Below are 24,979 nucleotides of genomic sequence, written 5' to 3' on the forward strand. Positions count from 1 at the left end.
GCTCTTCTCTTACATTTCTCACATTTACTTACATTTCTATTTTATAGAGTTTGTGATAATAAACTGGCAACATAAATCTGCATTTTAAATGAATTCTTGTAATTACTCTCTGGTTTATTAAATCGCTTATCTCTGATTCTTTTTAATTTACGGAATTATGCAGAAACAAGATCTCTCATTGCCAGTTATATAATTTTTGCGAAGAGCACTAAAGCTCTTACTTTCTGCTAGCAAACGCGGTGTTGGCAATAAACTGGCGTTATAAACGTTAACCATCTCCTCTTTCCCTCTTTCTCTCCGCTTCTTTCTCTTTCTAGTTAACTTTAGTATTATCTCTTCATTTATCTTCTCGTTTATTTCCGCTATTTTCCTATTTACGAAATGATACAAGAACAGTATTTAATCATGATATCCGGGAGCATGATATCCGGGAAGCAAATCTCGGATATCGAGGAAATAAAGTGGCAATAAAATGTGGCTGCAATTCTGCGTTTTTAGAGTTTATCGTTTCAATCATCTTATACGCGTTTCGTTTATTTGTCGCTTAATTTGTAGGTACTCATAGAATGAAATGTAAACAGGATTTGATCGCTCGCACGATAATTCTTGGGATGAGAATTTGAGTTTTCGCATAAGCAGGAGAGCAGAGAGTTGATAATAAAATAGCGCTGGAAGTATGAATTTTAGTTTATTTTCTCTTTGAGTAAGGCGTGGAAGCTACCGAAGATGGACAACACCTTTGGCTAAAACGTCTCTTCACCTTCTAATTACAATCGTCGGCAACCAGGATATCGCAATTTCTTCCCAAACGCTTCAATTAAAAATATCGTCGGCAACATCGACGTTCCGCCAGGCCGTCGTTGCTCTCGAATACGCGACAATAATAAGTTTCGCGCAACGCCCAAGCACATTTGAATGTCGCGAACAATGTGCGTTACAACCGTCCTTCAAAGTTGACGGTTACAAAATAGGAACTTTACAAATGCGAAATAAGAACAAGTCCTCTACGACGGTTGTGATTCTACATCATGACGTATGTTATTTCATTCGAATAGATAAACTAACTTCGCCTGTCCTACGATATAAAACTTACCTTTAATATTACACATAGATACTTACATATTTGTTAACGATAATAGTGATCTGTGATAACATTAATAATAATTTATAAATTATTGATAAGGTGCTTAAAACAGCGGTCCGATATATTCGGACGTTCAGCGTAATCGTTATTTGAGTACTCGTAATTCCGATTTATTCTCAACGCCTGCAGTACTCGAATAATGATATCGACGGCCCAGCCACGCGATGCCTTGAACTTTCGCTCGGAGAAAGACAATAATTATCGTGTTCATAAATCTAAAAGTAATGAGAAGCTGTACGAGGAATCGATCAAGAACGAATTCATTCCTGCCTCCCTAATTTTTCAATTCTCGCCCGCGAACGCAAAAGATCAAAGCTCCACCGCTCCTCATCGATGATAAACGCTTCGAATGTTGGTTGCGAACGTGTTACTATGACATTTCACAGCATTTACATCAACTATAATAATAATATAATACAAAATCGCAATGCTTTACACACATAAGCAATAAGATGACGGCAAAAATTAAATACTTTTTATTAACTAATTTTTCATGCCAAAATAAATTGTTTTAATTTAAATTTCGTTAACAACAGCTTCTTTTTATTATTCTATTAAATTTATGCTAATATCGCCCAATGCGATTGACCTCATTAACTCTTCGTGGACCGTGGGAAGCCAGCTTCCCATAATTTGAACGAAACCATATCATTCTGCATCGATATTAATTGTTATAATTTATATACTTTTTCGAGTAATTTTACCACGGGAGTAAGAATAATCTCTCCTAAATATATAATCTCTCACTCAAGGATTTTATAAATTCTATGAAGATTTTGGTTGACTCTGCAGTTGTCGGCATTTCTGAAACGGATCGAGAATATATACAGAATGTCTCATAATCACCACAAAATATTTTAGCTGACTGTTCAACAAATTCAAGGTAAATCTTCCATTCGTTAAAAATCTCATTCCCTGAATTATACTTAATACGTTAAATATTTTATCTCAATTAATTTTTTAATTAAGTTTCAGAGAGTGAAGAATAATATTAGAGATAAAAGAGGCAATTTTTTAATTAACTCCAAACGGTCATTAAAATAAAACTTAACACAAAACTCGGCATTAAAATAACGTTAGTTGTTAGCGAGGCATCTAGTGGAAACGCAGCGCGTCCATTTGTTTCGTCGCCAGTCGCGTCGCGTCTCAAAGAGTCGTAATCTTCTGATTTAATTAGCCTGACCTAGGAATATATGCATTTCACCGTGCGAGCTTTGACGCGCCGCACGCATTGCACGTATGAGTGAATCTATATTTACGTAAAAACATGCTTATATACGTAGACCTCTCGCCTCTCGTTTTTAACGTACGCGGATTTTTGTGCAATCTAATTGAAGAGCTAAGTGAACGAAGGAGATATGTCATATGTTTACAAAAATTCAGTCGTTAAACTATGTGGTACACGTAGTTGTTTTAATATATAATATTATTATATAATATAGTAAAGTAAAATATGTTATATTAATGACGTTACACTTAGAACAGTTAAGAAAGACTAAACATATTTAACCTTTCTTACAATTAGTTAGATGAGAAATATATCGTGTTATTCAAAGGTAAAAATACAAGCATCCTTCATCTGTTGATTTTGAGCGCAATTTATAATACGTTAAGGATGTATTACCTATACCTTCCCAGCCAAAAGTACAGTAATCTGAGAAATCCAATTATATCGGTTGTATGCATACTTTAACGGCTTACTACTATTTAATATTATAACAAGGATATTAATGTTACTAATTTAAGTGATTTTAACCAGTTTTTATGATTATTAACAGCGTATTTGTAAATATTCTTAAGGATGTATGTCCGTTCAGTCAAAATAAAGGGATCAAGCTGAAATTTACAGAGATTGTGCACTTATATGTCCTAAAAACCTGTGTTAAATTTCAGATCGATTGTCTGACTCGTTTAAAAGATATTAATTTTTTAATTTTGCTTTTTAGTTAATTTAAGTTTAAAAAATTAATATCTTTTAAACGAGTCAGACAATCAATCTGAAATTTAACACAGGTTTTTAGGACATATATATAAGTGCACAATCTCTGTAAATTTCAGCTTGATTCCTTTATTTTGACTGAACGGACATACATCCTTAAGAATATTTACAAATACGCTGTTAATAATCATAAAAACTGGTTAAAATCACTGAAATCAGTAACATTAATGTCCTTGTTATGATATTAAATAGTAGTAAGCCGTTAAAGTATGCATACAACCGATATAATTGGATTTCTCATATTACTGTACTTTTGGCTGGGAAGGTATAGGTAATACATCCTTAATACAACATTGTCGTTGTTTTTTAAATCTTATGTACCTAGATGGTTTTTTAAAAAATTATACCCTTGTAATGAATTTTTAAAACGTTATACGATAAAATCATTTAGTGAAAGAGTTCTTTATTTTCTTCGTCAATTTGAAAAATTTTAAAGACAAAGTTTTCACTCTAGGATTGTAATATACGATATTAAATTGGGTTATAATCTTCAGTTCACCTGGAAAATTAATAATATAAGAATGCTTGAAAATATTATATAGCAACTTCATTCATTTGGCCCTTCAATCGCTCGCTAATCAACGCAATTATCGGCACTTGCCAACGCTCGGTGAGTCCATGGACGGCGTCCTGCTTAAGAAAAAAAAAAGAAAGAAAAATACATACTTGCACGCTGAAGAATGTACAATGTCCAGGTACGAGCAGATCTTCGCAACTTTGTTGCTTTCTGTTATTCTCAAATATCGCGACATTCGCGAGTTCTCTACAAAATTACGGGATATCGCGGGAATTTTGCGTTAAGCGCTTCTCACACGATCAGTAATTACATTCGCGATTATCTCAAAAACCAGAGACGTACTTTACACAGCGATTCTTTCAATCTCTTCTTCTATTTTTTCAACCGTATAATATCAGAAATATCGTTGCCGTGAGATGTTCGTGATATATTTCCATTCTTATCCGTTTGTTATTTTTACGCATAAAAGTTTCGCGCCAGTTTATTTCTTCTGTTATTAAGTAAAAGCAAATTGGAAAGAGCCTCCGTTGCCCCAAGGAAAGTTTGACGTTGATAGATTAATTATATCATCGATCTTGTGAGAATTGTACTGAAAATAGAATGCTTACACTAATCATAAACTGACATTTATAATACTGATCGTGCAAAAAAGATATAACTTCAACTAAATCGAGTTTGTGTTGCTCAGCAGCAAGTCAAGAATTCGAATAAAATCATAGCACAATTAAAGCTAACGTATACATTTTCGAACTTGTTTGAAAGATGTATTGACATTCCATAAACTCTTCTTTCATTTTTTTTCTTTCTTTCTTTTAGGGAAATGGTGCTAAGGGAAAAAGTAAATATTTTGTGTAAATGTACATTTTAATCAGAGCAAAACTTTAGAAAATATTTACGTGTCCTTTTTTTTAAATAAACGTTTGCGGATGCAGCGCTGGCGTATCTACAGTATCTATAGTATCGGAATTTGCATATTTATCGAAAACTTCCCGCTGAGCGACACAAATTCGTTACATCCTTCGTATCCTTCCCGTACCCTCCGGGCGCTCTCTACCTTAGGACATAAATCGAAACATTTCTAGGTGTTTTTCTCCTTCCTTCTGAGATCACGGGGGCTCGGAGCAGCAAAAAGAAACGAAAAGAAAAATCCCCGACCAAAACGCGCATTCTCGTTCGTCACCTTAATATCCTTATTAAAGTTATTACGTCGTTTCGGAAAAAATTGGCAGTACAGTAGTAAATTGAAAGACTCGTTCATCATCTTTTTCCTTCGGTCTATTTTCCTCGTGTTGATTCTCCTAATATTCCTGTTCCCTTTGCACTTGTCCGTTGCCGGTTTACGCCGCTTACCGCTGTTGTAGTCATACTACTCGCCGCTCATTCGTATTTAATTTTTTTCTCGCTACCTGCCGATGATATAATGTCGCGAATTTGCAGAATATTATTCAATTGCAAGATAAAGTAAAATTGTCTTCGTTCTGCTTATTTCTAAAAAAGTAGATTGGCTCCCGTGTTTTAGAAGAGAAAACCGAAAGAATCTTATTCAAAAATTAAAAGAAAATAGAAACAGAGGACTTTTTACCAAGTGCTAAAACAATACAATACTATTCAGATAAAAAACTTAATTATTACGTTTAAAAAAAAAGTGTAATTGGAAAATTCTTGAAATTCACGAAATTGTATCTCTCTCGGCGTGCTAGTTCTGCACATACGCGTATACACACATGCACAAACACACACGCACTACGAGTCACAACATCAACGAAAAGTCTCTATTCAATTTATTTCTTTTTTTTATTCTTAATTGCATGCTTAACTTATTTACGATTTATTTATCGATTACAGGCTAGCTCACGGGACGATCAACTGTGTCGCGACGCGCCGCGTCGTCAATTTCTCTGATGTTATATCCAAACTACGTCAGGATGATTATTAAATTAATCGGAGTGATTCAATATTCTCGCGACATCGATTTATGCGAAAGTTCATCCCAGGCGCATCAAATCGATTGCTTGATAGATTAAAATTACGATGTATATAACGGCGTCAATTAATTCCAAAAAGTAAAATTTCTTTATTCAGAGCTTTGAAGCGCAGAAAATTACAATGAACTGATAATATCAATAAGGAAATTATTCGTTAACGTATTCCATCAATATCCATCATTAATTCTCATAAAACAAATACGGTAGTATAATAAACAGTAAATTGAACGTTTTATTATTAACAGAATTTTATTTTAATTGAAAGGCAAACGAAATTTAAATATATATAATGTCGAAGGACGGCAGTTCAATATTTCAAAGCTCGAAAATAACTTTATTCATTTGTAAGTTTGGCACACGCACAGGAAAAGTATATGACCTTTCATATAGATAAATAATTATCAATAAAAATACAGCGGATCGCGCAAGCGCGTACGCGCGATCGTCCGTGACGGATGAAGTAATCATTGACAAGCTAATCCTGAAAATCCAGCGATAAAATCCAGCGATAAAATCCTTGCGATATCTCCCGTTCATCATCGACTCGCCTATTTACCGTCCTTTAATTAAATTGCCGCATCTTCATCGACGTTGTCTCAAATACCGCCGGTGCTCCTTGGACGAAACGAGAGACCGGACGCATAATCGATCACTTCGTTTGTATAATTATTCATGTATCTATACATATATTTATTCTTCTTCTTTATTCCTTTGCTTGGCTCTCCTCACGCACTCAGGCACGCATTCTAACACGGAACGATTTAGAATTTATTTTATTGCGCGACGCGAGAGTGCTGCAGGTGGATGTGTTTGTTTTTATGTGTGTGAGTGTATACGTGTCGCAATTTGAGCGCACTCTTCACGTGCGTGTATCGTGTGTGTATGTGTGTATGTACATTATATATATAATATATACATGTATATGTATATATAATATATTTCTCCTTCTTCGTATTTTTGTGTTCGTTATATAATATAATCTTTCTATACATATTTATATTATCTTCCCATTAAAATCTTTTGTTCAACGGCAAATTATGCCATTAATTACAAAGTTTTATTACAGACAACAGGCTGTGCATTCACCTCCCTTCCCCTTACTAAATTTCACAAATATATACATTGCGTCATGTTATCGTTAAACAAATTCCGTTGCTCACACGCACGGTAATCCCCTATCTTTCTTCCTATTTTTTCCGATACATCTGATACTGCATCAGTCAATCGTCCGCGATATAACATAATCATATAACTCGCTGTAATTTTATGTGACTCTACCGTTTTGACGTTCTATTTAATGCAAAGTGTTTTAATGACAATATTTATTTTATCGATAATATTACATCTGCAATCTGAAATGCTTTAAAAAGTTAATCGCTAAATTAATCGGAAAATAGTTCATAAACAAATAATTTTATGAATAAAAATAAATCAATATGTTAAATATAGAATTATATGAAAATTTCTGATGCTGAGTACACCACATTAAAATTGCCGTGTAGCTTCCTTTCCACAAAGTTATTTATAATCTTTCAAATATAACTCCGCGATATTGCTTATCATGATGCAAAGTACATTATAGGATGCTCTTAAAAGTCACAATCTTAAAGAAAAGTAAAATATGCTAAATAAGAGGTACTTCATATATTCCTGATAAAGTTCTTGTGTAGCATTCAAGAAAAACTTCTCTCGCAAACGGCAAAAGAAAGCGGACGATCGATCGCTACAGCCGAGCAACGATAACGATAACGCCGTAATAAACGATCGAACGATATCTCGATTAAATTACCGCCTAAGAGTCCTCGCGATCGACTAAAGTCGGCCACGAAGCTTTGAAAGAACGAGGGCATCATCTTAAGTTAGAGTACAAAGGTACGTAGGTCCCTCCATTTTTACATTCTTTCACGAAATTGCATCTTGACCACATCGCATCAAACCGCCTTGTAAATAATGTTTGCTTCATTGTTAATCCCGATATAAGACAAACATGTCGTGAGAATTTTGATAAATCGACATTTATATCGATTCACTTATTGCTGAATTACTTTTAAATATAAAAAAAAACAATAATTTCTTAACTTTTAAAATTTTTAGGTAAACTAAAGAATTACTTGTTTAATAACTCTCAAAAAAAGAGAAAAAAGAACATAAATATATATATATTCTATATATAACAATTTCTAAAAATAAAATTCTGAAACAATGTTTCTTTAATTAAATTAAATAATTTATTATACATATACACGTGTAATGAAAAAGAAAGTAAATCAAATTAATTGAATCTGTCAAAATGATAAACTTCGTCAAGCTGACTTTTTTCTTCGATGCTTGTTTTAACCATTTTCTTTCACAGTGATTATTTGAAAGCAACAGTCTTAATATAAACCACGACGGTCTTATCAATTTTATATTAATTAATATCTTGCGTTTCATATTTCCATTTTTGATATGTTGTGTATCTCTCTTTCCGATTTCGTATTGTCTTCAGTTTTTGTCATCATAATTTTATTAACACGTCAAATAAATAACAGTGCACTGCCAAAAGTTCTTGCAAAAAGATTTTTGTACAAATTTTCAACAATATAATTTTAAAAGTATACTGCAACAATTCTTTTGTAAGATCTTTTAACAGTATATTTTTGAATTGTGTTTATTATATTAACGTTTAAATTATTAAATTAATATTACTTTTCTTTAAAAAATAATCCCATAAATAATAATATTTTACATAAATAAGGATCTTTATAAGGATCATTCAAAATATTAATATTAATAAATGATATCCATAGAAATAATATTAATAAATAATATCCAGAAGTAGTAAATAATGAGATATAAACGCATAACGTGTGCAACAAGCATTTGATTGCATATAATTTTATTCGAGAGCACTTAAGATTGTAGAAGATTGATTATAGAAATGTAACAACATATTAAAAATTATTTCGGTTTCATTTAACTTCACATTAACATTAGTACATATATTATATACACATACAGTTTCGCATATAATAATTTATACATGTTAAAAATCATTGAATTCATATAATTTGCTGAAATTGAGTATAGGCACTTGAGAGTTTCGTTCTCTGAGAGCGCCTTGCGATCACAAAATTCCGCAGTATGTACTTCTGATTAGGATAAAAAGTTTTATTCTCTTAACACAATTCTGGATCAATGTGACTCTTAAATAGACATACTTAGGTTCGTATTTCGTTCTCTACTTATCGTTACATATTGCCTGATTGTGAATCATAATCGTACGAGATATAACAATATTTACAAAGACATGAAGAAAACTAAATTTAGAAGTAAATACAAGCCGCAGTTTAACTGCAATTATTCGTGTGGATTCATATAATTAATATAAGGATTAGAATTCGTGAAGTTTATGTCGAGTAACGCCGCCGTTACAACACAAGTAAATTTCTAATTCCGACGTGATTAATGAATCCTTCGGCTGTGCGAACAGTCGCGATAAACGATACATCTCCTCTTTCCCTTCAAGGATCACTGAAAGAACATTATTTAAGGGACGGCCTGACGCGAAGTAACATGTTGCGAAACCCCTCCCCTCCCCCAAGGACTCGATTCCGCACGGACAAATCCCGTATAATTGCGTGACCCTAATCGCAATCGCTCAGCCGCACCTGGGTCACCCATTTTGCGAACTCGTCGCCGGCGCGATTTAATCAATTAATTCAGTTAATTATCACGACGCCGCGAACGAATTTCCGCAGGAAGTGTGCTCGCTCGTTCGCTCGCTCTCTCTCTCTCTCCTCTTCCTGCAGAAATCCATTCGGCACGCGACCAGATATTGCGACTGCAACGAGAACGTTGCTTAACACGAGACATTTTTTTTCCGTCAAACGGAAATCTCTGCGAATCGGTGCGCAAATTCTAACAGGACTACGAGGGAGAAACCGCGCGTCGGGGTCCTCGCGCGCCTCGACTGCGATCGATCCACATCGCGATGGGCGTAGGGTTTTCCCAGATCCTCCGTAGATCCCGCCGAATAACGAACGATCGTCCCGTCCTCTCAGGGGAGCGAATCAATCCGCTCGTGAAATCGCGGATCGGAATGCCGCTGAGCCTGATGACGATCTCCCATCGCGTGGCGTCGATGCGAACGGCTCGTTTTTATTACTGGAATTAAAAGGCGCGAAAAGTTCATAGCCACACGATCTCCATCGCGCGAATTCGAAACAACATCAAAGACTGACATAAAAAATTATGCGACACTCTGTTGCAATATATCATGAAACAGTTGCGCTTAAAACTAATTAAAGCAAATTGTTTCATAAAAGAAATTCATAATATGTGATGATTGAGAAACTGACATCATATAGTAATATTAATTATTTATACTACTAATTAAAATGGCAATGCGACAAAAAAGTTTCGGCAATAAAAAGTCAACTCCATTCCGTCGAGAAATCTGCCATTCATACGAATAAATAAGACATATATATGTACAGCGATTTCTTAAAATAAAGTTAAAGTAAAATAAAGTCAATAATCTACGTGAGAAGAATGCACGCGCGCGCGCGCGCGCACACACACACACACACACACACACACACACACACACACACACACACACACACACACACACACACACAACACACACACACACACACACACACACACACACACACACACGCGCGCGCGCGCGCGAAAGCGAAATTTATGTACATATCCCAACTTCTCCATTCTGAACACGTGAACTTTTTCAATTATCCGGTTCGCTTATAGGATGCGTATCGCTGGGAATTCGTGCGCGGTTCATCGGGAAAGATTGCCCTGTCGTAGCTCGATTCAGCGAGCCTCCGCGACGGAAACTAGGCCGCGCGTCAGGGAAAGCCGACGCAAATCCGGAAAAATTGCCTGCACTCAGGGCTCATCCGGCGCGAATCGGCCGATCTCGGCCTCATGCCGTATTTCAAGGTGGCAAACGAAGCGAACGTAATCTCGGAAAATTGTCTTATACCCGCTGACCGATCATAAATCACCTTTCCTCCCGACTAGCTCCGATCGTCAATTCGCCTCCGAACGACTGGACTGGTTTGCTCTTCGCCATAATCTCGCTATTTTAACACACAAAAAAACGCTTCTAAATACGAGATGTCAAAAATAAATTCTTTACGAGAGTTCTGGAGTTTTTGTATATACATACGTCATTGTTATAGATTACAGAAAATATATCTTCTTTTGTATTTGTTAATAAATTTTAAAATATCTCTAGATTATTGATTAAAAGATGTCAGGTGATGTTAAAGTAACAAAAAATGATTAAACAAGTTTAAGAAAATCTTTGCTCAGCAAAAGAAAGCAATTTTTTTCAAATAAACAAGTTAAAACTCCAATCCTAATCGCAGGATTGAAGTAATTTTATTGAGTTCAATCATCATTTCTCAATCATCAAATTTTCCGAATTATAGAAACCGATCGATATTCGAGGGTAGTAGTGTGAATCGCCGGAAGTAAAAGTAAATAGACTTTGTAAGCAAAACTAGTGGATTGTGAATTCAACGACATACTTGCAATAATAATGCATATAATTTAATGAGGTTGTCCCAGCAAATATTATAGCCCGAGGGTACATTTGAATTTTTGAAACGGATCAATTTCGATTTCCGAAGCCCCGTATACGCATATATGGAGCAAAAACGGAACATTATCTCGCGGAAAATAATGCTAATGAAGAAAGAACCTCTTCAAAATAGATTTTCCCAAAATAATATTCAAAAGTTAAACAACTTTTGATAATTATAAATAAATATTCGAGATTTTAGTATCAAAATTTACCTTTTTATTACTGTGTTGTATCAGCATGCAAAAATATTTGGAAATCAATTCTCTTCTATTAATACGTTCAGTTTACCCGAGTAAAGACACACTTCAACTAAATTACTAAATCTACAAAATCACATCACGATAAACACTATACACAAAAATATTGAAAATAATACGCAAGTTCTTGATAAATAAATCATAAACGATATCATATACGCGTGATACTTTCACTTACGGGACTTCCGAAACGTGCGAAACAGAACAATCGACAGAAAATCGCGCAGCACGGGCTAACAAAGATCCACGACTACTTCCGGTGGTCCGCGCTGCGCCCTTTAAAGATTTTTCGTGAATGATGTGATGATGGCTCACCGTTGCTTCGACCGTGGGTCGGCCGTGGTTCGTACATCGGGTTCAGCGAGCACAGGTGTGGAGGAGGACGGCGGTGAGTTTTATAGGTGAGTGGTGGTGGTGGTTGGTGGTGTGGTAATGCGTGGCTAGCGCATCGCGCACACGGACGATCGTGATCGGTTCTCGTGATCCGTCGCGATTCAAACGGTCTCCGATACCGGGAGCGGTGGCTGCCCACCGGAAGTAGTCATGGCGGGCGCGGTGTTGGCGGTGTTGGTGGGGGCCGGAAGTGGCTGTAGGGCCTGCATGTCGCACATGTGGGAATCGCGCTTCTTTAGGTCCTGGAACAAGTGGCATTTCGGATACGTTTGAATTTTCTCCCTCTGCTGTCCTACCTTCTCGTCTATTCTTCATTCTTCTCACATCCCACTTTGCTCCCCTCTCCCCCCCTCACTCTCTCTCGCTCTTTCTCGTTCTCTCTCTCTCTCTCTCTCTCTCTCTCTCTCTCTCTCTCTCTCTCTCTCTCTCTCTCTCTCTCTCTCTCTCTCTCTCTCTCTCTCGCTCTCTCTCGCTCTTGCAATTTTCTCACACGCTCACACTTTTTCACAAGCTCTCGCTTTTTCGCTCACACTTGCAATTGTTCTCTAGCATCTAATCTCTAGATCCAGACTAAGCAATTACATTATGTCTACCCTTTCCCTGTCTCCCCTCTTCCTCTCGCTTCCTTCATTCCTCGTCCTCCTCGGGAATGAAAAATGATCATCGACGCCGTGACTAAATTGAGATGTTGATCGGGTGAATTTACATTACGAGAGATTTTAAGGGTCTTTGGATGATTTACGGATTGGAATGGACTTTCGCGATTAATGAATTGACAATCGACTTCGAACGATCCTCGAGAGCAAGACGCGGGTGAATCTCCCGAGGACGAGGGGGGTTTCGGGAAAAGTTTCGGGGTGATTTCCGTCCCGAGAAGAGCGAAGAGAGATTGAGAGACGAGGGCGTAGAGGGGCGGGATGAAAAAAAAGAATTTTACGCGTGCATAGAGAGAAACATGCGACGATATACGATGCGGCAGATACGAGCGGAAACAGTCGAGAGGAAACCAGGGTGCGAAGCAAACAACGACAACACAGTAAAGGAGGGTAATAACAACAATAACAAGACAACAATAACAAGAACATTCCATTAAATGTAGAACATGAAGGTAGAAGGAAACAAACAATGCACGGAGAATTAAGACACTTCGCTGATACCAAAATACATGTAAAGATATGTTTGCTCAGTACGTAACAATATATATGCACATCATATATTTCTTAACTCAAACACGCAGTTTAAGCCATTGTAGATGGAATTATTCTTGGGCTCGAAAATAACGTAGACTGCTCCATTTACAGATTGATAATATATAAATTGATAGGCTAACATGTGTGACTATCTAAAAAAATTTGTGGATTTTATATTTTTAAAATTGATGTAACAATTATGGTTGATAAATAACTTTCAAAGGCCATGTAAGAAATATGTATGTATTATACATATTTTATGTTAAAACTATAGTTGAACCAATTAAACCACGAAATGTTATAAGAATGCTGTTTTTGAAAATTAGACCATATAATTATAGTTAACAATCCCAGTTTCAATCATTTTTCCAATCTAATTTTGAATATAATATTTAAAGAACACGTGCGAGGTATAGACTTATATTTTATAAAAATTAAACATGCGATAAATTTCTGAAATGAGTCGTAACTTATGAGTAATTATTAATTATCATGCCCCATTTATTCAAATGTCAATAAACTGGCGTATAAGACTGTAATTTATCTTTGAGCTCATCTTGTGCAAGAATAATCAGGGCAAAAATTGTCGTATCTTTCAGAAATTGAGACGCCTGCGGGCGTCGGCCTTGCAAGATAGAAGAATCGAAATCGCTTTCCACATCAGCCGCATGCGAAGTGCGTTAAACATTTTACAAGCGCAGATCATATAAATCGAACACTCCTGATATATAATCGCAGAGCGTAACAGTTACAAGCAGTCGTTATACTTTACGTAGTTTCTAAGTCGGGTTTATAGCTCGTCCTGGCAGCATGACCTTCTCGAGCGTTAATCGTACACGCAGAACTTTACCGTAGTAATCGCGCAGTTAATGTGTTGCGCTTAACACCAGCGTGACTTTCTACGCTGTGTCTTTTGTGATTAATAACAGCAGATCGGTCTTATCTCAGACGTTTAATTATGCTATTAGGTAGTAGGGCAGCGTAGCGGTAATCGCAAATCGATTTCATAATTGCTGGCATGAATGCACCGAGATAACGATCGATTAGAGGAGGATAAAGCGGAATATAATTAATTACCGCATGGTTCATTCTTGTGTCATTATTTTGCCTGTTAGATAAAATCTTCGGAAATTTTTATAAGATTAATTAAAGTTTTTTTTTAGAAATTTTACGTATATCGATATATGTGTGATTTTAGTATCCAAAAAATTAAGAGATATTAAACACAGCGTCTATAAAATTTTCTAGAAAACATGAGAGTAAGTTTCTGGTATAAAGATGTTTTTAAATATAATAAGTGTAAAAACAATTTTTAAGAACTGGTAGAAATAAATCAAAACTGCAATTGCAGATTTCTCTCATCAAGCAGAGCTTGATTTTGTTAATTAATCCTACATATTAAAATATAGAGGAAAGACCCCGATTATGAGATACCACATCTATTTTGTGTGATTGCCGGAAGTCTATGGGCAGAATTGAAAAATATAGTAGGTCATTATAAAAGGAATTTAATAAGCTTTAAGATGCTGAAATGTAAAATTTAATTTAAATATTAATTTTTCTGAAAATTAGAAAAATGTAAAAAATGAGCTTTCAAAAAAATCGAAAAAGTGTGCTCCTAATATGAGAGACCCCGGGAAATCGCTAATAAAATGCAAAATACATCATATTGCAATTAAAAAACTTTATTTAAAGTTTTTGAAAGACAAATGTAATGGAGAAGCATATTTGCAACAATCGTAAACCCACTTATACTCAATATTGTACCTATAATCTTTCCCCTCCACCCTTCCCCCTCAAATCAAGGTCAGCACAGTCTTATAAATTTGTATAAACCTTCCCTTAACGTTAATATAGTATTTTCTCTTCTTTTATTACTATACAATAACTTTCATACTCCAGCAACCCAGGAGTACCCTGAGTATCTTATGTTTTACGAGCACCACGCCTTGCGGTTTCGCGATCACCAAATCTAATCTCTACAATTGAACAACTCAACATATCCCGTATTTTCCTATTAATATGACCTTACTCTATCGCTGCATGCAGAACTTATTGCCAAATATTTATTAATTATATAATAAACAAGGTTTAAAGACTCATATCCATGGCACTTGACAACATCCAATTTCACAATTTCTTTCTCTGCAACGACTACACGCACGATCAAACAATGAATTTCCCACTAAATAGGTTTTATCCCAAGGGTAATAAGTTCATGGTGGAATCAACAGATAGGGCCTATTAGTTTAGTAGAAACCTTGCTGTCGCATATTAGGAGCCTATCTCATAATAGGGGACTTTCCTCTACCTATTTCTTCTTGTCTTATTTTAAGTTTGCAATAAGGTAGATAATGTATAATATAGATGCAAGTTGTATGACATACCTATCGAATTAAGCGATGACGTAGACATACGCGATTGACGCTCCGATTCTATATTTGATCTTACATTTTTAATAAATAAACAAACAAAGGCAAATAAGAGCTTATTCGCAACGATGGTCGGGCGACAATAATAAAATTAAAAATATAATGATAAATAAATTAATATAATAAAGTAAACGTTTCGGTCCTTGGTTTGGACCCTTCTCAGTACATACAAAACGATGGTCAGGTGCTTCGATGCAGTGGTCAAGAAGTAGTACAAAATGCAGTCAACATGTTTGCTCTCCAAATGGTGACTTTGATGGAGACATTGTTGGTGTAGTAGCAGCTGACGACTGTGGATAGTTTCTATGTGCAGCAATCTCTGTTAGCGTAGCTTTAGCAGCTTCATGTTTCGCATCTTTCTTACAACATATACTGTTGAAAATTAGAGAATAATCCGATTAACATGAGTAAAACACCAGTTTCCATTCTCCAAGAGATGATGGTGAAACAGGGTATGATACCTGATTATGAATTGATACATGACGGTGGAGGTCGTCTTGTGAATACTTTTACATATCGTGTTACGTGCGACGGACTCAGTGCAACTGGTACAGGTCGTTGTAAGAAAAATGCGAAACATGAAGCTTAGACCTACGCTAACAGAGATTGCTGCACATAGAAACTATCCACAGTTGCCAGCTGCTACTACACCAACAATGTCTCCATCAAAGTCACTATTTGGAGAGCGAACATGTTGACTGCATTTTGTACTACTTCTTGACCACTGCATCGAAGCACCTGACCATCGTTTTGTATGTACTGAGGAGGCTCCAAACCAAGGACCGCGAAACGTTTACTTTATTATATTAATTTATTTATCATTGTAATTTTAGTTTTATTACTGTCGCCCGATCATCGTTGCGAATGAGCTCTTATTTGCCTTTGTTTGTTTATTTATTGTTATTGAGAGCTTTATCCTTGATATCACATTTTTAATATAATCTATATATTACATCGTTGTTAATAGGAACACTCAAATAGAGTGTTCCGAGAAATACTCAAATAGAGAATTGAAACGCTCAACGTATATCCATGTCATATTTTATTTAGACCCGTATGCCAATTTCATACATACTTTTTTAGAGATGCGAGCTAAAAATGATTAAGGAGACTATACACGACACGTGCCACGTGAAGATCTATGCGGTATAGACGTAAAATGGGGTATTTTTATATATCTTTTGAATATTGAAATGTTCCTCCCTATTCACATCCTGGATTTTTGTTATTTACATCATAACTTTTTACTGTTGTTCAAAAATATGTTTAACATAAGAACGAAGTTACATATGAAGTTAAATAACAGAGACATTATTTTTTCACTTAAGGAATGAATATTATATAGAATCCACAAATACCGTTGTATATATTTCGTTGATGCAATTTGTATATCAAATAATGTGAAATATACTACGCTATAACACGTCGTACTAAACAAATTCAAAATAATTTCTTTTCATTCCTTAAACTATGAAAATTCGTCATCGCTCTGCTTGCTCGCCGGCAACTAGACTCGCGCGAACTGCAATGCAGTAAATTCTAGGCGAGTTTAAGGCGGGTGGGTCGATCTCCGCGACACGTCGCCGCACGTGCGCGACCATTAATCCCTCGCAATCGCACGACGGAAAAGCGTCCGGTCCAATAATGCCTTTACTTCGCAAGTCCTGATAACTTCACCACCGCGAGGCTCCACGTTACGCCGCACTGCAGTTACATGCACGCACGCGTAAGTGCACTAAATCGCGACGTGTCCCGAGGTCGCGCGCGGATGTATCGAATTGAGACGCTTATGCAGTGGCGTGCTCGAGAATAGGCCAAATACCCGTCTAAGTCTAAGGCAATAATTCTAGAGAGGCGTTGAATTCTCCTGAGAAATAGGCAACTAGTAATAGTAGAGCTAGTAGCAATAATCGCTAATATTCGCAGATCATTAAGTATACAGTATGAACCATCTTCAAAATTTTTCTTTTATTTTTAAAAACTCAATCTCTTGATCGTAACATATTATATACTTTTTTACTCATAGTAAAGATGCACTATTTCGCTTAGAAATTCACGTGGCGATCATGTAAGTACCTGACATCAGTTGATAAAATGTATAAATAATTATAATTTGCTCTCTTGTAATTGATTTCACTATTCAACTATAATTTGACTGATCAATTATTTAACATATTATAGCAATAGCAAATTATAATAATAACTTTTTAATTAAATAACTTTGTTCTAAATTATGTAATTTTTCCCGTTTTTATGATTGGATGATAACAAGATCCTAGCGAAATCCTATACGGGACGAAAACGTCAAGTTAAACGCGAAATAAATTATTATTTCCATTTGAAAAGAAAACAAGATTATTGGAATTTAAATAAAAATGAAATTTATGACAAAGCTATTTGCATCTCTCATTTCTCTCACGGCCACATAAACGTCCACAGATATTCGAGGCACATTCTTCTAATAATACCCGACGAATTTATTAAAGCAGCAAAACGCAGAACAGCTTGCATAGAAGTGCCCCCATTATGAATCTTTTAGGTACGCGACGCAATACCGACTGAAATTATTTCTACATAAAACCGCGATAAAACGCATAACCGCTTCATACGCGGTCAAGTGATCAAATAAGAACACTAAAAATTACCGGCGTCTCTCTGACTTCATGCGCGAAAGCGGAAAGCCGCGAAAAATATGGAAACGAAGTGACTTGCATTTCAATGTTCGAAAATGCAAACTATAAATAGGTATATGCGAAGTACGTTACGAAGCTTCCTACAAAACTTCACTATATTTAATACTATTATTTATCGTATTCTTAAGCGTATGCTTAATTAATTAAATTAATTAATTGCTTATTGCGTCGATAAAACCAAAGAAGAGATGCAAATAGAAGCTGTGGCGATTATATCGTCACACATTTAACCGCCGAAAGATCTTGAATCTAAAGTAAGAAATAACGAGGTCGAAAAACAGGGAAAAACGTTAGATTGGAAAACATAAATATAAGTGACGGTAAGCGGGAACGATAAAGTCAAGACACAAACAATAAACATTAATGTTAAACCGATCGAGACGTGACGACCGACTTCTTGAAGGACACGAAGTCCTGAGAGGAGAAAACTATCGCGAGATGCCGGAGACAGAGAGACGATTATTCGACACTGCTACTCGCTAGGGCATAGACGTATCCGCGTAAACTATAGAGACTTAGAAAATGTTGTGATTAAAGACAGTATTAAGAGACAAATCTGAATAGATTTTAATCAACTAATCTTCTCACGCACGACCTATTCCTAAAAAGCAATTTCTGAAATCAATCTCTGAAAAAAGTTCTGTCAAATTTATATGTACATATATATAAAAAGTACACATGGGTTATTCATATGAAAATTTGATACTGTGGAGTCTGTGGACACTCCGTATAATCAAGCTAGCCGATTGCGATATGGGCATAATCTGCGGTAATACCAATACAATATAATCCGCCGGATACAAATTTATCGCATGTAAATGCAAATGCAGGAAGCGCGATCGATAAACGTAATGCAAGCGACTAAATGGAATAGGTACTCGCGTTATTTCTGGGTGCATTACTTAATAATTGCGTCAACGGTCTTTATGTAGCAAACACAGAAGTAAGCACTGTGTTAATCAGATTAGAAGTTTATAAGAGAATTAGAAATTAGAAGATCTTGTATTAAAATATTTATAGAAATCCTTTAAGGTCGACAGTAAAATTTTTTGTTTATATCGATTGATATACATATATAATATGTATATGTAATAAACATAAAATTATTATTTACTTCTTTCTTTACTTACAAGGGGAAGCTCAGGTAACTCACCCTGGGATTTTGATGCCAATTTTTTTGGTTATTCTGGAGGTGAAAAAAAGAGATACGTGTCCCGGCGTTTGATTGAATAGGCCTTAGTTTCGGAGTAATAAATTTGTGAAAATTGAAATTTATTTATTTTTAATAATAAGAGAAATAGGATCGTAACAATATACAATCAATTAGAATCAAAAGCCATGCGATCCAAGCCTAGGTCTTTGACGGCCTTATGTTAGTTTCTGTATATATATATATATCTATATATATACATATAATTTTTCCAACAATTACTCCAACAAACTTATTTATTTTCATTTATTTTGATGAATTTTGATGATGAAAAAATGTATATGTTTTAAATGTTTTTATGATGTTTATCATCCAAGTAATTGTTCCTCATCAAAATAATTGAATTTTGTAATTAAAAAATTCACATTCACATTCCGATGTTTGTTTATTCTTCTTCCCCTACTACTAATTATTTTAAAAACTAGAAATTTAAAATACCGTTAATATTATTTCCAATAAAATTTTAAATTTAAACGATTAAAAATTCGAATACGTTACCTTTATATGTTACCCATTACAAATAACTTATATTATTATTACTTATTTATTATTTCAAATATTACTACTTGAATTAAAAGTCCCTTAAAATTAAATTTACATTAATGTTTATAATGTGATAATAAAATTTCTACTTCGAAAATTTGCATACTATATCAGTATCATCAAAATAAATAAAAATAAATAAATTTCAATTTTCACAAATTTATTACTCCGAAACTAAGGCCTATTCAATCAAACGCCGGGACACGTATCTCTTTTTTTCACCTCCAGAATAACCAAAAAAATTGGCATCGAAATCCCAGGGTGAGTTACCTGAGCTTCCCCTTGTTAGTATTTATTTTTTACTCTACTTAGTTTTACTTTTAATTTTACTTGAATTTATTTTATGTCTTTGTAGTAAAAATATAAGACAAGAGATTTGAGATTTAATAGTCGTCGATTTACCGGAAAGAGAGAATCATAAAAGACGGGTTAATGACTTAATCAAGTCAATCCGCAAGATAAGCATTGGACATTTAAGCAAAACTTTACGTCACGCCTTTAAATGCATTCGATTTAGACGACAGCCGTAAAGGCGGTTTTTACGGTTAAATTTATTCTCTGTATTGACGCGCCGGCAGGTTTATGCGAAATTTAGTACACTTTTACGAGGATTCGGTTAATGTACCACGGCTGCGAGCGAGCGATAGTAAATCCGACTGAAATAAATGCGCAGCGTTTGCCTCTGATAGTCATTTTCGTAATCTAATCTAATTACACTTCGCGTGTAACACATCTTTGTCACTACAAGTAAAACAGTCTAGATTATAATAGAACTTGCTATAAAGGAATTTACTCTTGATTATAACTATTAAAACTCACGCATCCACTCTTTTATAAAGTAATACGTCTTACTTAAAGAAAAATATGCTTCATGTAAGATTTTTTACTTAGAGAAAATGCTTAGAGGAATTCCCCACTTATGAATAGAATATTTTTTTGGGGTGATAAATTAGACAAAATTATTAGATAATTAAATATATTTCTATATAAAAGTATATTTAAATAAAATAAATGTAAAATATATATTTAAAGATGTACATAAATGCATTCAGGAAATAATTAATAAATTATTAAAAAATAATAAATAAATAACGTAAAGTATAGAAATTATAATAAATATAAAATAAATATAAAAAGCATAAACAAAGATTGTAAAGTATAGGTGATGTAGAAAATCTCTTTTTTGTCCTAAAGTTTGCTACGATGCTGTCTCGATTATTTTTGAAAAATAAACAAAATGGATTTATTTATCTTTCGTTTTACAGTGAAGAATTACAAGTCAGCCACAATATTCTAATTAAAATTGCAAATGGGTCGTTTGTTCCATAACATACGTTTGAACAAACATTTTTGCAACCTGAATAGCAAAATACGCAGTTTTTGATAATCACTGACTACTTTGATCACTTGCATATAATCTCTAATTATTTTAAATTAAATCAACAACGACGCAAGTAAGGCAAACTCGTTTGTTTAACTGTACTTTTGTTACGTAACGTTTAAAATATATAACTTTAATCCAACGAATTACGTGCGTTATAGTCGTAAAACTTATGACGATTTCATTTTTCTTTTCTAAATACAATTCTTAATTAATTACATATTACCACTTTTGTTAAGTAATATTAAAAGTACGGTTTTATAAAATATATGCAGCACCAAAACATTCGTCGCGTTGAATCAATCGCATTCGTAAAGCATAAATTTATTCCTAAAATATTAAACAGACAAAACAGAGATACGACAAGTCGCGTAACAACAGTTCTCTATCGCGTTTACGAAACATTTAAAAAAATATTTTCGTGTCGCACGCGTAAAATGTGTGGCAGAAACGTAAAAGAGGAAAAAAAGCGAGCGTTCGACAAAACAAAGGTATTTTTCAGGCCGTAAAATCTCGAAAGAGACGCGGAACTTCTATTTCACACAATCGCCGATGCCTTTAAATCGTCTCGAAGTAAGTCATGAAACTGCAGAAAAGGAAAGAGAAGAGAAGCAGAAGAAAAACTAACGGCCTATTCCGTAGCTGTTGTATATGTCTTTCTTTACGAACCTTTATATACCTTAACTTCCCGCTCCTCCTAAATTTTTTGCCTGCCACATTTCTGTTTAGCTAAAAAAAAATACGAAGAGTTCACGAGGGAGTGAGGATGCAAACAAATTTAAATTTATCTGTCTGAGAAAATATCAGTATCTCGAAACTAGAAATCACATTATTTTGCAGTTTAAAAGCAAATAGGAAACACATGGCGTTGCATAAAAAATTATTTCAGGTTTTGCACGATTATTTTCATTTTTTTGATCAATTTAAAGTTAATCTTTCTTTGATGAAAAAATATAATTTTCATAACTTAAAGAATATAAAAGAAATAAAAGTACAAAATGTTGTTCTTTATCTAATTTCCATAAAATATTAATAGAGTTTTAATTAAGCAAAATCGATTTCAATTTATCATACATCAAAGAACTTGTTATAAAAGCGTTTATTAACGATAGTAGAATGACTTACTGCGGTGATGCACTACTTCGAAATCACAAAATGATTAAGGTTGCCCCAGTTTCAGAAAATTGATGTATGTGCTTACAAGAAGTTACACACTTAAGAAGTCATATTTTCAAAAATGTAAGGAACTGTTTGAAAAACAGTTTTAAAGAATGTAACACGCGATTTTTACGCTAATGGTATTCAATTTTTCTCTCGTTTAAAAAAAGTGTAAACGGGAAAATCTTATCCAAGCAGACAAATTTCACAAAAAGAATGAGTAAACCAACGGCTGAAAGCAGAAAATATAATCCGAGGGTGATTTCGAAAAAAAAACAGCGCATTTTTTCCTTTACGGCCCTTCTCGTTCGAGCAACTCCTATTTTGTGCTCGAAGTTTAAACAAAAGGAGAAGTGCGACAAGGATATTGTAGATCGCAGGGGACCGCAGAGATTGCACGGTGATGAGGCGTTATGCTGTAAAGAAAAAAAAAGTGCAAAGTCGGCGCATCATAGCGTTAATGTCTGTCATTAATTTTGGTATTCACCAACAAGATCAGATTAGCGAAATTTGACGCGCGCTTCACGAGGACAGTAAAGCGCCCTAATTCCAATGCTGAAATATACATTCCATCAGAAACTAACGATGCGATAGCTCCCCGATATTTCTTTAGATTAATAACTGCAATGAGTGCACTTTTCACGTAAAATACAAAATCATTAAGAAACCACCTTTAAAAAAAATATTAAAAAAGTCGCCAAGTGTACGTGCCGATACGAGAAACTGTTGTACAATTGAAAATTGTTTTAATATATCTAATCACAAATATAAAATAATTGTGCATGGTAACATAAATGGTATTGATTTCCATAAGAAGAATGTTTCGGTGAATAATAAGTGTTACTCAACATTTCATAATTTAAAAAATTTTTTAAATGTTTTTCCAAAAAAGTGTTGAAATCAGGAAATTGCATCAAATAAAAAGAGAAAATATGATAAACGTTTTAAAAAATTAAACACTTTTAAACCCACCAGGATAATAGAAGATATTTAAATTTTAAGTGTATATAATATTCAATTAACATTAAAAAATATTTAATGCAAAAAAACTTGACGTTACTAAATCTCAGAATATAATAAAATAATGAAAACAAATAATAAACCACAAAGATATATTGTATATTACCAGTGATGATTAACCAACAAATTCACTAAATCGACTTAACTGATGATGAATATAAATCGTCCCTGACAATTCGACCATTGGTTTTGATCAGATTAATCGTCCTTTTTAAAAGGATCAAAACCCATGGTCGAAATGTCTTGACGATTAATCTGACCAAAACCAATGGTCGAATTGTCAGGACGATGATTTATATTCGTCGCCAGTTAAGTCGATTTAATGAATTTGTTGGTTAAAACAAATAATGTTTTTAATTTAGATCTGATCACGACACACACATATAGTACACGCTTATCATATTTATTTATTTATTTATTTCGGCCATACTCGGCCATATTCGGCCTGATCTAATTATGTATAATATTTGTATGTACAGTTCATTTACTCATTGTGGTATGTTTAAATATTATTTCTAAAATTTGTTTTTAAAATGTAAGATAATGTGAAAAGTGAATTGTGTAACGTGCTCTAATTTAATTAAATATAAGAATGTAAAAGTATCTTTAAAAAAGAAAAATCGTGAAAGAAATACTATATTTTTTACATTTATTTCTCATTATGTCAATAGTAATAATTAAATCATAAATATATTTAATGGTATATAAAAATGAGTAAAATTGTTGAAAAGAGCAATATTTCAAAAAAACAATAACTATGTCTGTAATAAATATTAAACAAAAATAACTTTGCGTTCTTAGTGAGAAGCAAGATTTAGAATAAACACAAACAGAATGATCAGCAGCAGCATATTTTTAGTACACTCTTTCCGGATATAGACAGAGTTATATAGACAAATTAATGTAGAAGTTCTAATTTATGCCAACTATAGGTTGATACATTGTAAATGTATGTGTGATTATAGTTGTATTATTAAAAGATCACAGAAAAGTCAAAGTAACAAGACAAGAAGAAAATAAGAAATTTTTGTCATAATTATGTTAAATAGATAAACATTTAAAATAAAGCTTTAATTTTTTCATATGTTTATAACGCGTAAAAGTTAGTACATGTGAGCAATTAAAAAAAGTTCTTTTGCAGTTCTTTAACAATTAAATAATATTTTATATGATGACTCTTCTGTCTTATTCTCTTCTATTTTCGGAAATCGATCTAGACACCTATCACGGATATTTCGATACAATTTTTGACAGGTCATTTTCGATATTAATGACTTAGAAACATACATATTAGGTATAATGGAAAACACTTCTGATCGAAATTGTAAATATTGCTTCCTCATAGAGGAAGCTTTGTAATGGTGAAAAAAAAATTTTTCGAGATTTTAAAGGAAATAGATTTAGAATGTTCTAAAATGTCGAGAAATCATATTAGTAGAAAATGTCCGGAAGTATGTATGT

At 34.1% G+C, this 24,979-nt stretch overlaps 1 long non-coding RNA gene across 3 annotated transcripts in view; it reads right to left on the reverse strand.

Moving 5' to 3' along the window:
• Window positions 1–669: 669 nt before the first annotated feature.
• Window positions 670–24,979, reverse strand: part of LOC139779834 (uncharacterized) — a 34,736-nt gene continuing 10,426 nt past the window's right edge. For 2 of the 3 annotated variants that reach the window (XR_011720025.1, XR_011720024.1), the window contains exons 2-3: window positions 11,814–12,133; window positions 670–9,791 (exon numbers count right to left, since the gene is read on the reverse strand). This is a non-coding gene — a long non-coding RNA (uncharacterized lncRNA). Of the gene's footprint in view, window positions 9,792–11,813; window positions 15,693–24,979 lie in introns of those variants that run through there. The other variant, XR_011720023.1, reaches the window with a different exon arrangement.

Source organism: Temnothorax nylanderi, unplaced genomic scaffold, assembly GCF_030848795.1.
Source record: "Temnothorax nylanderi isolate EJ_2023f unplaced genomic scaffold, tnyl_v1.0 TNYL_tig0243_pilon, whole genome shotgun sequence".
In the NCBI taxonomy this organism is placed as follows: domain Eukaryota; kingdom Metazoa; phylum Arthropoda; class Insecta; order Hymenoptera; family Formicidae; genus Temnothorax; species Temnothorax nylanderi.